The 13,272-nt window shown below is 43.6% G+C and overlaps 1 protein-coding gene across 1 annotated transcript in view; it reads right to left on the bottom strand.

Moving 5' to 3' along the window:
* The window catches only part of ZBTB10 (zinc finger and BTB domain containing 10), a 308,748-nt gene that overhangs the window by 276,002 nt on the left and 19,474 nt on the right, over positions 1-13,272 (bottom strand). The gene's annotated exons all lie outside the window — the stretch shown is intronic.

Genomic DNA, 13,272 nt, shown 5'->3' with positions numbered 1-13,272 from the left:
GTTTCCACTGTTGCATCCTTACCCTCTTCCACTAACCTTCCCCCTTCCATTATAGCTCACCTTTTCTCCTATTTCTATTCCTACTCCCTTTCTTGCTTTCCCTGCTGTTTTTGAATTACCCTCTTCTTTGTTTACCTTTCTTTCTATTGTTCATGTTTTTTCTATTTGTACTTACCTTTCCCCTCATCAGTCTTTCCTTCCTTCGCTTTGCACTTCATTTATTTATTTTATTTTTAAAGGTTTATATAGCGCGGACAAGATCTTTGCAGATATCAGAGCGCTTTACAGAAACAGGAGGTAGGGTAGACAAACTCTTGAAAACAATATGATATTCGGTAGTGAGTAAGTTGCAAGGTAGGATAGAAATCGAATAAGAGTATACACACTAATAAACAATCAGGAAACCAATAATATAGAAGCCGTGCAATGTCTTTGATCCAGTACCAATCGAATAAGAGTATAGCACCCAAGGGGGTGAGTAAACAAACTGTTGAAAACAATATAGTAGTCAGTAGTAAGTGAGTTGCAAGGTAGGATGACAATCAAATAAGAGTATAAACACTAATAAACAATCCGGAATCCAATAATATAGAATCTGTGCAATGTCTTTGATCCAGTAGCAATCAAATAAGAGTGTAGCACAGATAAACACTCAGGTAGCCAATAATATAGGAGCCGTGCTATGTCATTGTTCCAGTAACAATAGGGTTCAGGTGAACTTAGCCATAAGGATGGCTTTTACTTCTTTCTTGAAGAATGCAGTGGAGGAGATAAGCCTGGTTTCAGGCGGGAGTGCATTCCAGATCCTAGGTGCCATTCCTGAGAAGGAGTGTTTGTATGTTTTTTCCTTCCGGAATCTACGAGGTTTCAGGAGGAGGTTTTTTGTGCTTCTATTGGATCTCGAGCCTCCTGATATAGTCAGCTTGTGAGTGAGGTAGTTGGGTGACTTGTGGTGTACGGCAGAGTGTGTCATACAGGCAATTTTCAGCTGAACTCTGGCTTCAAAAGGCAGCCAGTTCAGGGCTTTTAAGTCAGGGGATATATGCGAGTGTTTTCTTGAACCAGTGAGGAGTCTCTCGGCCGCGTTCAGGGAGGCTCTTAGGGGTGCCGTTGTTGTTAGGGGGAGCCCGCTGAGAGCCACAATTCTGTAGTCTATGCGAGGAATGACTAGGGCTTGTACAACAGTTTGGAGGTCCTTGGGTGGTAGGAAGGGTTTGAGTTTTCTCAGAGAGTTGATTTGGAAATTGGCTCCTTTAGTTGCTTTGCTAATATGCTGCTGCATGTTGAGATTGGAGTCAAGTGTGATGCCAAGGAATTTCGGAGTCCACAATGGTTGGCTGGACATTGAGTGCGGTTAGATGATTGAGCCAGGTTTGGGTGATGCCATTTTTCGCAGGAGGTGAGATCAGAAGGAACTCAGTTTTCAGAACATTTAGTTTGAGGTGATTATCGGCCAACCATGCTTGGGTGTTTCTTAGTGAGGCGTTCAGAAGTTTGATGTCTTCCGGGGATTGTAGCTTGAGGTAAAGTTGAGTGTCATCGGCGTACATATGGAAGTGTACATTTGATGCTTGAAGCAAGGTAGTGAGTGGTTCCATGACGAGGTTGAACAGTGTGGGGGATAGGGAAGAACCTTGAGGGACGCCTAGTGTTACGGGCACAGATGAGGACAACGCGTTGTTGATCTTGAACTTCTGAGACCGGTTGTGTAGGAAGGACGTAAACCATTTGAGAACAGTCCCGGATAGACCCATTCTGGTATTTAACAACTCCAGTAGATTCTCATGTTTGACCGTACCAAATGCTGAGGAGAGATTAAGAAGGATGAGGAGGCAGGACTCCTTGTGATCAAGGATTTGGAGGGCGTCATCAATTATGTGTGTCATAGCCGTTTCCATGCTGTGTTTTGCTCGGAATCCTGATTGATGAGGGTTGAGGAGGTCAAACTGATCAATGTGTTTTGTCAGTTGGAGTTGTACGCATTTTTCTAGCAGTTTGGCCAAGGTGGGGATGTTGGTGATAGGGGGGGTAATTGTTTAGATCAAGGGTCAGCTGTAGGTTTCTTGAGTATAGGCGTGACTTGCCCTATCTTGAGGGAGTCTGGGATGAGTCCTTGTTGAAGGGAACCGTTGATGATTTTAGTCCAGAGTGGGAGGAGCAGGGGGGTGAGGGCTTTTACAGCATTAGCAGGTAGGGGGTCTGAGAGGTGATTAGCGGGCTTCAAGGTGCCGAGCAGTTTGTGAATTGTTTCTTCAGAATAGGTGTCGAAGGACGTCCATGACGCGTTGTTTTTAGGTTGAGTGTTAGTTATGCTGATGGGGCTGGAGTATCGGCTTACATCCTTGAGGAGATCACTTCTTATATTGTCGGTCTTTTGCTTGAAGAAAGCAGAAAAGTCTTCACAGCTTGGGATATCACTTGTAGTGCTGTTAGATTGTAGAGGTTGCGATTTGGTTTGGGTTTTGACTAACTCGAACAGTTTTCTTGGTCGGTTTTTTGCTTGGTCCAGCTGTTGGCTAAAGAAGGCTGATTTCGAGCGCTTGATTTTTCTAAAGTAGGCGTTTCTCTTATTCTTAAGCGTTTTAAGGTGCAGTGCTGAGGGGTCAGATCTCCAAGTGCGCTCTGCCATGCGCATAGCACGTCTGTCTTCATTGAGTCTACCATCATACCATGGGTTCGATTTCTTGGTGGAGACTCTTCAGTTGCAGGGGGGCGGCTTCATTGATTATTGAGGTCATAGCGTCGAGGTAGAGGTCGGTCAGAGGATGAACATCAGAGACGCCCGTCGGGGGAAGTAGGAGACTGCGTGTGTGGGAAGGCAAGGAGTTGGGGTTAAGATTCTTCAAGTCCCTTTTCCAGATCTTAGTTTTGGTGGGTTGTCGTACATATGGAAGTACGTGTGTCGTGATCCTCACAAACTGTGATATTTATAAGCATACAGAAGAGACCCATAAACAAATAAAAATAATGTTCTAGCGACCAGTCACCAGCACATAGGACCCAGTCACAGCTACTGCTCCAACTCCTATAGTAAAGTGTAGGGAAGGTTCACTGTGCCAGTTTTCTACTTTACAGGCAATAAACTGGTGTCCCTGTAATTTCCACTGCCTACATTTGTATAGTCAAACTAAAACAGATGTAACATTCTCTACCAAAACTCCATTATGCATATTAGAAGGCTACTGGTAGTGTGCAAACTTACTCCATAAAGCACCAGAGTGGTTTAAATAGAAAACGTTTCAGTTAGAACATCTCAAACGGAAGCAGACACTTGCTTCTCGTATGTTTACAATTCAAAGCACAGTGAGGAAGAATTAGTTGCCTACAAGCCTAGGTCAACAACTTTGCTAAAGACCACAGGCCCTTCTCTTGCCACTGCATTCAATATTCTACCAACTGACCTGACAGGTAGAACTTATCATTAGGTTTTGTACAACTTACACGGCAAAAGATTAATGAAATGTGCAACACCATGGCTGCCATCCTAGCAACTTGTAATTTACTTTACTGACTTCATACAGCTCTCAGTGGTGGCAATAAGCTTTTCAAGTGCGTTTTAATTTGACAGATGTTTTAACAAGGCAATGGTCACTAGACCTAGAGCCTCGTTCCTAACTATGTATAAAGTGAAAACATAGGCTGCAAGTTCTACCAGTTTTGAAATTACCGCCCACTACACTATGAGCATCAAATCGGCTTAGCCGATATTATTGTGCATGCAAATTTCCTCAAAGTCCTACCCGGAGAGAATATGTGGCGGCAAAACTGCCTAGCAGTGGCAATGTCCATCACAAAAATAATTTGCAGGGTGATCCTTATTATTAAAACAAACATAATATGGGAGGTTGCGCAAAAATGACCAAAGACAACGTTCATGCAGCTTCTACATGGGTGTTTTAACAAGCATTGGCATAGCCAATAGGTCTCGCTTTTGTGACTGTATAAGTGGTTAGTCATGCTGCACATTATCCTGGGTGCTCTGCAGAAATAGCGATCAGAGTCACGGTGTGGGACGGCTAATAGAGTAAAGGAAATGCAGACAACGGTGGGGGGGGGGGGGAGCATGGTGAAAATGGCGGGAAGTGCCTATATCACCATGGACACTATGTTACAGGCTTGGGCTTTCCCTACAAAAGAAATAATTGTGTTCAGATGGGTTGATGACACAAAGACTACACCTCCCAAAAAGAATAACGTTATAAAAGGAAAGAAGAGAACTGGAAAATTGTGTCCCTGTTGACATCGAGCTCCTTGATAACCGCAACTTAGAAGGATGAAAGGCCGATACAGCCCAACTGTGATTCCGAGCTGCCAATTGTGGAGCGATGACAGTTCACAGCAGAGGTGTATTAACAATTCGTTTACAATTAGTTTTACAATTTTTTACAAATTTTACAATTTTACAATTTTTAAAAAAAGTTTACAATTCGTGCTAAGCATGCAGCTACGTCAGAACAGAAAGTGTTCCATTTATTGCCCGGAACAGGGAGCGAAATGTCACCTCAGCCCTAGTCCCGTCAAAGTATCAGACCCGTGGTCAGTCACACAAGATTTCTGCTAGGAGCTCGCTCATTCACAGATTTTGATAAACAGCGATTGGGTAGGTTACAGGTTTCTATATCTGCGCTATGGCAGAGGGCAGAGAAGATGAAACAGTAAGTGTTCCATTCTGTTTTATGAAAGTGCTTTAAGTTGTGTGGAAACCTGAGATATTGGAAGGAAGCGTTTGAGGAACAAAACATGGCCTGGAGGAAAAGAATACTCGGGGGAGATGTGTTGTGGCTGCCTGCTGTTCACATGGCGTCGGTGGTCTGGTTCCTGTAAAGCTTTGTGACAACAACTTGTTTATGTTACAAGGAGCACCGGCAGTCGAGATCACATTTGTGCTAAAAGTTTGGCATTAGGCGAACTGAAGTTTATTTGAAGTGGGGGAAGTGTGCTGCGTATGCCTGCAGAAACTGTAAGTGAGTGGGCTCTCACAAGGCTATTCCGAAGGCAGGATACGTAGTATAGGTATATTTGCAAGTGTTTATTTAGAATGTTTAAAAAGTAGAAAGAGTCAACGCCGGCCCGCTGGGTTGTAGGCGAACTTGATTGTGATTTCTTACGCACAGGGTTTTTTTTGTCAATAAACAAATGTAATACTAAAAAGTAGAAAGGGAAGCAAAACAGACGTGTTTACAATGGTTCTAGAAAAAAAGTTTAAAGAGTGCTAAGCGTCCCACCACAGACCGCCCTAAATTAATCCCTTGCGAGTACTAATATTACAGCTGAAATTTGAGTACGACCCAACATATTTGCCAAATAGACCGCAAAGCCAGCATAAAACAGTTTAAGAAAATAGGATTACAGAGGAGTAGGTAGTATTCAACACTAACTTAATGTAATGCCACAGCACGTGATAAGATGAAAGGGCCCTTAACGAGTTAACATTACGGCCCTGATGTAAGATTTCTGTTAGATTGAAAGCAGTTAAATGTAAAAAGGTGACGGAAATGAGACTTGTGCCTAGTTTAATAAATTTTTCTATATCTATGATGTGGCACAGGGCAGAGAAGGATGTAACCGCAAGTGTAAAGGGCAACAAAGGTGTATTAAAAGCACAGCGGCGAAGAAGCATGCACTGCAGTCCTAACACTGTCCCTCCTTACAAAATTGCTTGGTGCTTTGTTAAAACTTTAGGCATGTACAGGGTATGAGTAAACGGAAGCCAGGAGCGCAAGCCCGTTAAGTGCATGCTTGTAGCTGGTGAAGTGCTTAGTAAAGTGTGTGTGAACAGCAGCACTTTCTGTGTGGGGAAAAATAGCATGTGCTTTAGTTAAGTAAATACAAACACAGGGTTTGCATGTAAACAGCGCATGTTTAGCCCCCCCCCCCCCAAAAAAATATATCCCAGACGCGAAATTGAAAGCGACAGAGTATCCCAACAAGAATTGTGACAACACCGTCCCTCCTTGCAGGCGATAACACTACGGCCCTGCTTGTAGTTTAATTTAAAAAGTTCCCTGCAGGCCATAATTTTTTGTATGTGCGCCGTGGCAAAGGGCATAGAAGGATGTAAGTGCAAGTGTCCCATTACATTTTATTCCGTTAAATTACGTTTAGTTTGAAGATCAGCGTCTCAATGTTTAAGACACTGGTTGTAGCTAAATGGAAAACACTTTATTACCTTACTGACGGAGGAGTACACACTACAGTCACTGCTTGTACCGCCCAACGCGACCTAAAAACATATGGCCCCTGCGCCTGGAGACGCTGAGGGCATGTCTTGCGTTTACCTGCTCGTTCCTGCATCACTTTTCAAGCACTGCACTCGTGCTTGTGGCGGCATCCACCTTGCGGGAGCGAGCAGCGGTCATATGTTTGTAATTAACGTGGCCGCGCTGCAGCTCGCTCCAGCAAGGTGGATGCCGCCACAAGCACAAGTGCTGTGCTTTAAAAAATAGTGAAGACCAATGGCTAAAGGCCCTCCTAAAGCAGCGCATGCGCGCTGCCTAGGCGAGACCTAAAAAGGACCCCCTTGACTCCTCAGGTCAAACAGGGTTAAGAGGCGATGAACTGTACGATTTGCCTCATTAGGAGTGTGTGACAAGTGTAAAATCAGACGCAAAGTTATACAGCAATTTGGAGGAACAAAAGAATGCTAAAGGGTGCTTTTCGAATGTTTCCTCCAATTGCAAACGTTAGAAGTGGTGCAGAAATCCCTCCTACTCTGAAAACTAAAAATATTTCCTTGTACTTTTTTGCTTCAATTCACTGCGACACTCAGAAAGAGCCCGTCGGATACTGAAAAAGCAGGGTTGTGTGAGACTACGCTGAATTTATGCTACACTGTGTAGATAGTTTGATGCAACCCTATAGGTTTGAAGATGGGGAAGACGTTGCTAATCTGTGACTTAGCAGGCACCTCGACGAGAAAGGTAAGGTTATAGGAGGTAGTCATCGGCAAGTGGTAATGTTCCTTTGAGGACTGAACTAAGAAGTAGATAAAGCACATCATATTTCGGGTATTTACATAACAGAGGCCCTGACTAATTAGACAAACTCAGAGGCATACACCGCATATGTCGAAAAACAAAGCAGGGATTATCTGCTGCAGTACCCAAGCGCAACATTTTGAACCCAAAACACCATGCTTTGTGAGAGAGAGCATGGATATGATTTATAGTATGGGACCCCTTCCCTTTGATCCCAATGCCTGCATTCGCTGTACATTTGACGTAGAGTCCCTGTACACCAATATCCCTCAATTGGGGGGTGATTCAAGTGATCAAAAAATACCCTAAACAAGGGGCACGTCTGACGTGGTCCCTACATCCTTCATTTTGAAGCTCCTCAACCTTTGCTTTACTGAAAATTGTTTTTTAATTTGATGGCCATTTCTATCAAAAGGTGAAAGGTGCATCCATGGCAGCCGTTTTTGCCCCAAATTTTGCTATACTCTTCATGGATGATCTGGAGTCTAATAAAATTCTAACACCAATCCTATTCATAACAATATCATAATTTGGAAATGTTACATAAATTATATTTTTACGATCAAGCGAGGACCAACACACACCCTTACCGAATGTTTTTGATTGGCCCAACGCTAACTATAGTGGACTCAAATTCACACTTGCACAAAGTAGATTGAAGATTCCTTTTTTGGACCGGTTGATATAAACTTCAGACAGTCATTTGTATAGGTCACTGTATCACAACCGACAGAAAGAAACTCTCTTCGGTCTTACACAAGTCACCATCCTAGAGCACTCAGGAACTCCCTGCCCGTTTCTCAGTTCCTCCAGATCCAAAGGAACTTGTAAAGGTCAAATTGGCCACACGGTCACGGACCTTTGGGGGTTGCATCCATTAGTAGGACCCTCTGAATGTAGCAACTGCAGTGTTTGTCAATTTACAGTTGAACATCTATAAACACATCATTGGGGAGGGCCTAAGGGATATTTAAAGACCACGCATAGGTTGTATCCCCTGTATACCAGAATATGCTCAACCTGAAAAACCTATGGGTCTGACTTCTGATTCATGTATCAGGAAAGGAGCTGTGGTCTCAAATTAATGAGAGTACCTGCTCAAGGCGTCATCCAGAAGATGGTTGCCCCTGTGTTAGCAAAATAAACACCCGTGTTGGATTCCCATCAATATCATGTATGACCAATATTCTCATGTGGTCCTCCGTCCTGGGTACAGTGTCTCTAGATCATTGAGACCAGGTAGTACCGTCTGTGGACACATGGTTTACACATGCCAACACAAGGAACAATCATAAGGATCTGGTCAGACGGGTAGGTGCAGTGCAACAAAGAAAAGTGTGTGAAAAGTTAAAATAGGATAGAGAATCTCATTCCAACTTTATTCTACCAAGACCTCTTCCTAATTAAAAACTAAGAACAGCGCAAAACTATACTACTGCAGTTTAACAAATATCTGCATAGGGGCCGACATGTTTCTGCCTAAGCGGGAATATGACCCTAGGCTTTCATCAGGGCCTCTGTTCTCCCAATAGTGCGACTGCAAAAATGTGTAGGTGCAAAACTCAAAACACTAATTATGTGATAATCCAGTAAAGGATATGAGTCTCCAAATACTGTGGCTTCACTCCTCCATGACACCTGGTAAATTTAGTAGATCCAGGGTGCCCGGGGAAGGCCTCCCCCTGTCTCAGCTATTGCCAGAGACAACGCCGGACAGAGCGGGGTCTCACTACGCCTGAGCCAGGACCAGGACGAGGTGAGGTCTCTTCCCCGGGCACCCTGGATCTACTAAATTTACCAGGTGTCATGGAGGAGTGAAGCCACAGTATTTGGAGACTCATATCCTTTACTGGATTATCACATAATTAGTGTTTTGAGTTTTGCACCTACACATTTTTGCAGTCGCACTATTGGGAGAACAGAGGCCCTGATGAAAGCCTAGGGTCATATTCCCGCTTAGGCAGAAACATGTCGGCCCCTATGCAGATATTTGTTAAACTGCAGTAGTATAGTTTTGCGCTGTTCTTAGTTTTTAATTAGGAAGAGGTCTTGGTAGAATAAAGTTGGAATGAGATTCTCTATCCTATTTTAACTTTTCACACACTTTTCTTTGTTGCACTGCACCTACCCGTCTGACCAGATCCTTATGATTGTTCCTTGTGTTGGCATGTGTAAACCATGTGTCCACAGACGGTACTACCTGGTCTCAATGATCTAGAGACACTGTACCCAGGACGGAGGACCACATGAGAATATTGGTCATACATGATATTGATGGGAATCCAACACGGGTGTTTATTTTGCTAACACAGGGGCAACCATCTTCTGGATGACGCCTTGAGCAGGTACTCTCATTAATTTGAGACCACAGCTCCTTTCCTGATACATGAATCAGAAGTCAGACCCATAGGTTTTTCAGGTTGAGCAATTTACAGTTGAAACCAAGATATTTGTATCTAGTAACACCAGATTTGCTTTACGCCAGTTCTCCAACTGTAACACAATGAACATTGTTTATGCTATTACTTGTCCCTGTAATCAAATCTACATAGGCCAGACAACGCAGAAAATACATATACATACCTGCAAACACATAAGCAGACTACGGTGCAAAGTTTCAAATGGACCTTTAATAGACCACTTTATGGAAAATGGACATAAGGAAAACTATCTTTGCTGGCAAATCATCACGGTTATCAAGCCACTCCCCAGAGGTATCAACATCAGAGCAATACTCAAAGAGGAATTGAAATGTATGCTGCGTGTTAACAGATTACACACCGGCCTCAATTGGATGGAAGGTTGGCTTTCGCTTCTCTAATCTGCGTCTTGTGTGTTATAATTGTGATAGGACTCAATTTACTAGAAAATACTGAGTTTCTCAGTACATTTCCACCCCTTGTGACTTTTGCTGTTTTCAATAATAATGGTCTCTTTCTAAGGTACAGTTTTGAATCATTCAAGTTGTCTTGTTCTTTACACCTTGTACATAAACTGAATTGCAAGTCTTTATTAACAACAATCCTTCATGCGAAGTTTTAAATTGCCTGTGAACGTCTCTTTTTACTTCGTTTTATTGTTCTTCTCTTTATTTTAGTGATCTTCATGTATATACACTGCCTGATACCCTCCCCTAATGCACGTTTTATTATTCTATCATTAATAGGCTAAGACGACACCTCTCTTCATGCTCCCCAGACTCCTTTTGTTTGTTCGCATTAGCCCCTGCAAAGTGAGTAGCTGTACTACCTCTAATTTAATTCATTGCATACATTTGCTGAACTATACATGACAGGGCCGTCTCCATCACATATGCCAATCTGCTTCCCACTAAGCTTGTCCTCCCTAGCCATACTGTCCGACTTACACACCTTTGTATGTTTTATTGCTTCGCCAGTTCTTTACAGCTTCAATATTGCCACTGCGATTTTCCTCCGCAGCGTGCATACAGCATTCAGCATGTTCTGCTCGGGTCACATACTTTTCTACACTGCACCTTTCATTTCCCCTGGGCTCTTTTCAGCTACTCTGTTTCACTACTCCAATATGGCCACTGCCTTTCCCTTTTTTCCCGGCTGTTGGTGCGCTCCACATGCCGGGCTTCGCTTTCAAGTAGGCTTGCGCGACTTCCAACTTCGTTAATCTGTCTGCCACTTAGTTCCCAGTGTCTTGCTCATTGCAGCAGACTCAGACCGATTGCAAGCGCCATTTCTGACAGCTCTCAGCGTATCCCCAGTAAGTGTTCTCAATTCTTTAGCCTTTCCTTGCTATCGGTCCATCTGATCGGCCTCACTCGGACTGCTTCTCATTCTCCTTTACCAACCATGAAACTTTGATGATTGTGACAAACGCCAACACATATTGTATTTCTATTGCACTAATAAAATATAAAATATATTTTCCAGCATTCAGGTAAACATGGTCACCTCGTATCAAGCCAAGTTCTATTACCATGGCTTCTGCGCCAGCCCCCCCCCCCCCTCCAATTCATGTCTATTCTTCAAGGTTAATCGCAAGTTAGGCCCACTTGCAATTGACATGGCCCGCTCTTTCTCATGGCCAGTGCCCCATATTTGCCTAGCTTGGCATCCTTGTGACAGGTTGCAAGGCGCTTTACTTCTCAATTACAGATATTTCTTTCTCTTACCCAGCCTAAACCTTTATCACCACATGTCAATTCTTTTATTCGCTAGACCTACATTACAGCCACTATTTGTAACAGCTCTATAATAACTCCCGATTTTCCAGCGCACTGCTCCAATTGATAGTGCGGTGTATAAATAGGGGGGGGGTTACCCAAACATAGTCACTGGGACCTGGGTTCTATAAGTACTGAGAGGAAGGGGTCCCAGCGTGAGTGTGATATAATGTGAACAATTCAAAAAATTATTTACACAGACAATGAATGCATCCACATTGTTTTATTCACAATGGGACTAAGTATACTGAATATACAGACAACTGATCAATAATTTTAAACGGTTGTACAGTGCCCCATGGGGGGAGGGGGGGGGGGGGGGGTTGTGATCAGGTGAGGATATTGTGATGGAAGGGAATTTGTGACAGTAAAATCAGCCAGTTACCATAACTGTATTGTGGAGTTATATACAGAACAAAGGACCATTAGTTCAAAGCTTAAGTCAAAAAATATCATACTTCACAGAATACAATGAATGAAAAAATAGTGGTGTGAAGTTGACGATCAAACAGGTTATTGTCGACGTTTCGGCCCTCAGAAGTTCGCAGGGATTAGTCGAGCCCTTGCTGTGGGGGCTTCATCAGGACAAAGTAGGGGGTAGGCAACCTGATTAATGTATATAAAATAGAGAATTATATTTCATGGTAGTGGGATATGCCTCATATTACGTAAGTAAGACCAATATAGGCACACATAGCTAAATCGGAGGATATACCGTTAAGGTTGTAGCTCTTGATGTGAATCATTAACTAGGCAAGCGTAACCGTTTGGTATCGCCTGCAAGTGGAAGTTCTGAGATAGATAGGGACTCTGAGATAGGTAGGAACAGTTATATAGAAGAGTGGATCGGAACCATTCTAATACATTTGAAAATAGAGCGTGAGTCAATATGGTTAAATGGAGCGTTTGGAGCTGAGAGCTGGTCCGGGTGGTGGTGGGGGGGGTGACTCTAGCAATATCTAAAACAAGAAACTTAACAATTGTCAATAGTTGCGGTTTACCTTGATCAGTAAATTAGCACAAGGTCAAGGACTGTCGTCACATAGGATCACTTCGCGTGGTGCGTGTCTGTAATAGAACACGTAGAGTAAGTGATATAAAGGCTAGTTGGGCTATGATAACCAATTAAGTGTAAAAATAGAGCGGGCTTACCCAGTAGTAAAAATAAGTATGGCACGAGTTCAATAGTATAGTTGAGAGAAGGTCGTGCAGTTATATCTGGAAATGAACAAGAGAACTAATCACTCTAAGATGCTGTCATATCGGAGAAACAGGACATGCATCGCTATGTGAAAACCGGCCAAAGGCTTACCCAGAGTTGCGGAGTGTCGGAACTCGGGTCAGCGGGTATAAAGACTCCGTGATATCTGTAGGAGAATATACGGGGGGATCATTAGTAGCGCCCGTGGTCAGAAGGGACCTGACTAAAAAGTTAAGAAAAAGATTGCAAAGTCAAAGACACACTTACGCAACGCCGATTGAATCTGGCCGAGGACGCCGCTCTTACTCGCAATGGCGAGCCAAGTTCTTCTAATTTAGGGACAGGATGCCTATCGATAACGAGACTTTCACCCCGTGGGCACCCCTTGGTACCTCAGACACCCGGCCAGTACACCCGAATCACCGGTACTTGGCTTTATGATAGCCACACATCCCTTCCATGGGACATGACTAGCACCTCAGGTGGCATCACTCACCCCCCCCCCTACAAAACTGTAGCTAATACAATACATCATGAGGCGGCAATCATTGCCGTTATGCGCTTACCAGCGTACACGCGCCTGTAGTGGCCCAACATTATGGACGCCATACTCAGGCACAGGACATCTACCAGCAAGCCCAGGCATCCATGCCCAGATAGCACCACACGTCTGTTTACCATTTTATATGGTTCTGGCAACCATTCTAGGTAAAATACCCCCTAAACAGCATGTAGTGACAACCCCTCTTATCACCATGGGCTTACCAACACACGCGTGCCTTTTATTGGCCCAACCATATTCATAACATAACATTATGGACGCCACATTCAGGCTCGCTGGCAAGTCCAAGCGTATTGATGTCTACGCATAATTTTGCCCACACAGCACCAGGCAT

This window comes from Lissotriton vulgaris, chromosome 4_1, assembly GCF_964263255.1.
Source record: "Lissotriton vulgaris chromosome 4_1, aLisVul1.2, whole genome shotgun sequence".
NCBI lineage: Eukaryota > Metazoa > Chordata > Amphibia > Caudata > Salamandridae > Lissotriton > Lissotriton vulgaris.
Note: the sequence above shows the minus strand (reverse complement) of the source record. Positions and strands in the feature narration are given on the sequence as shown.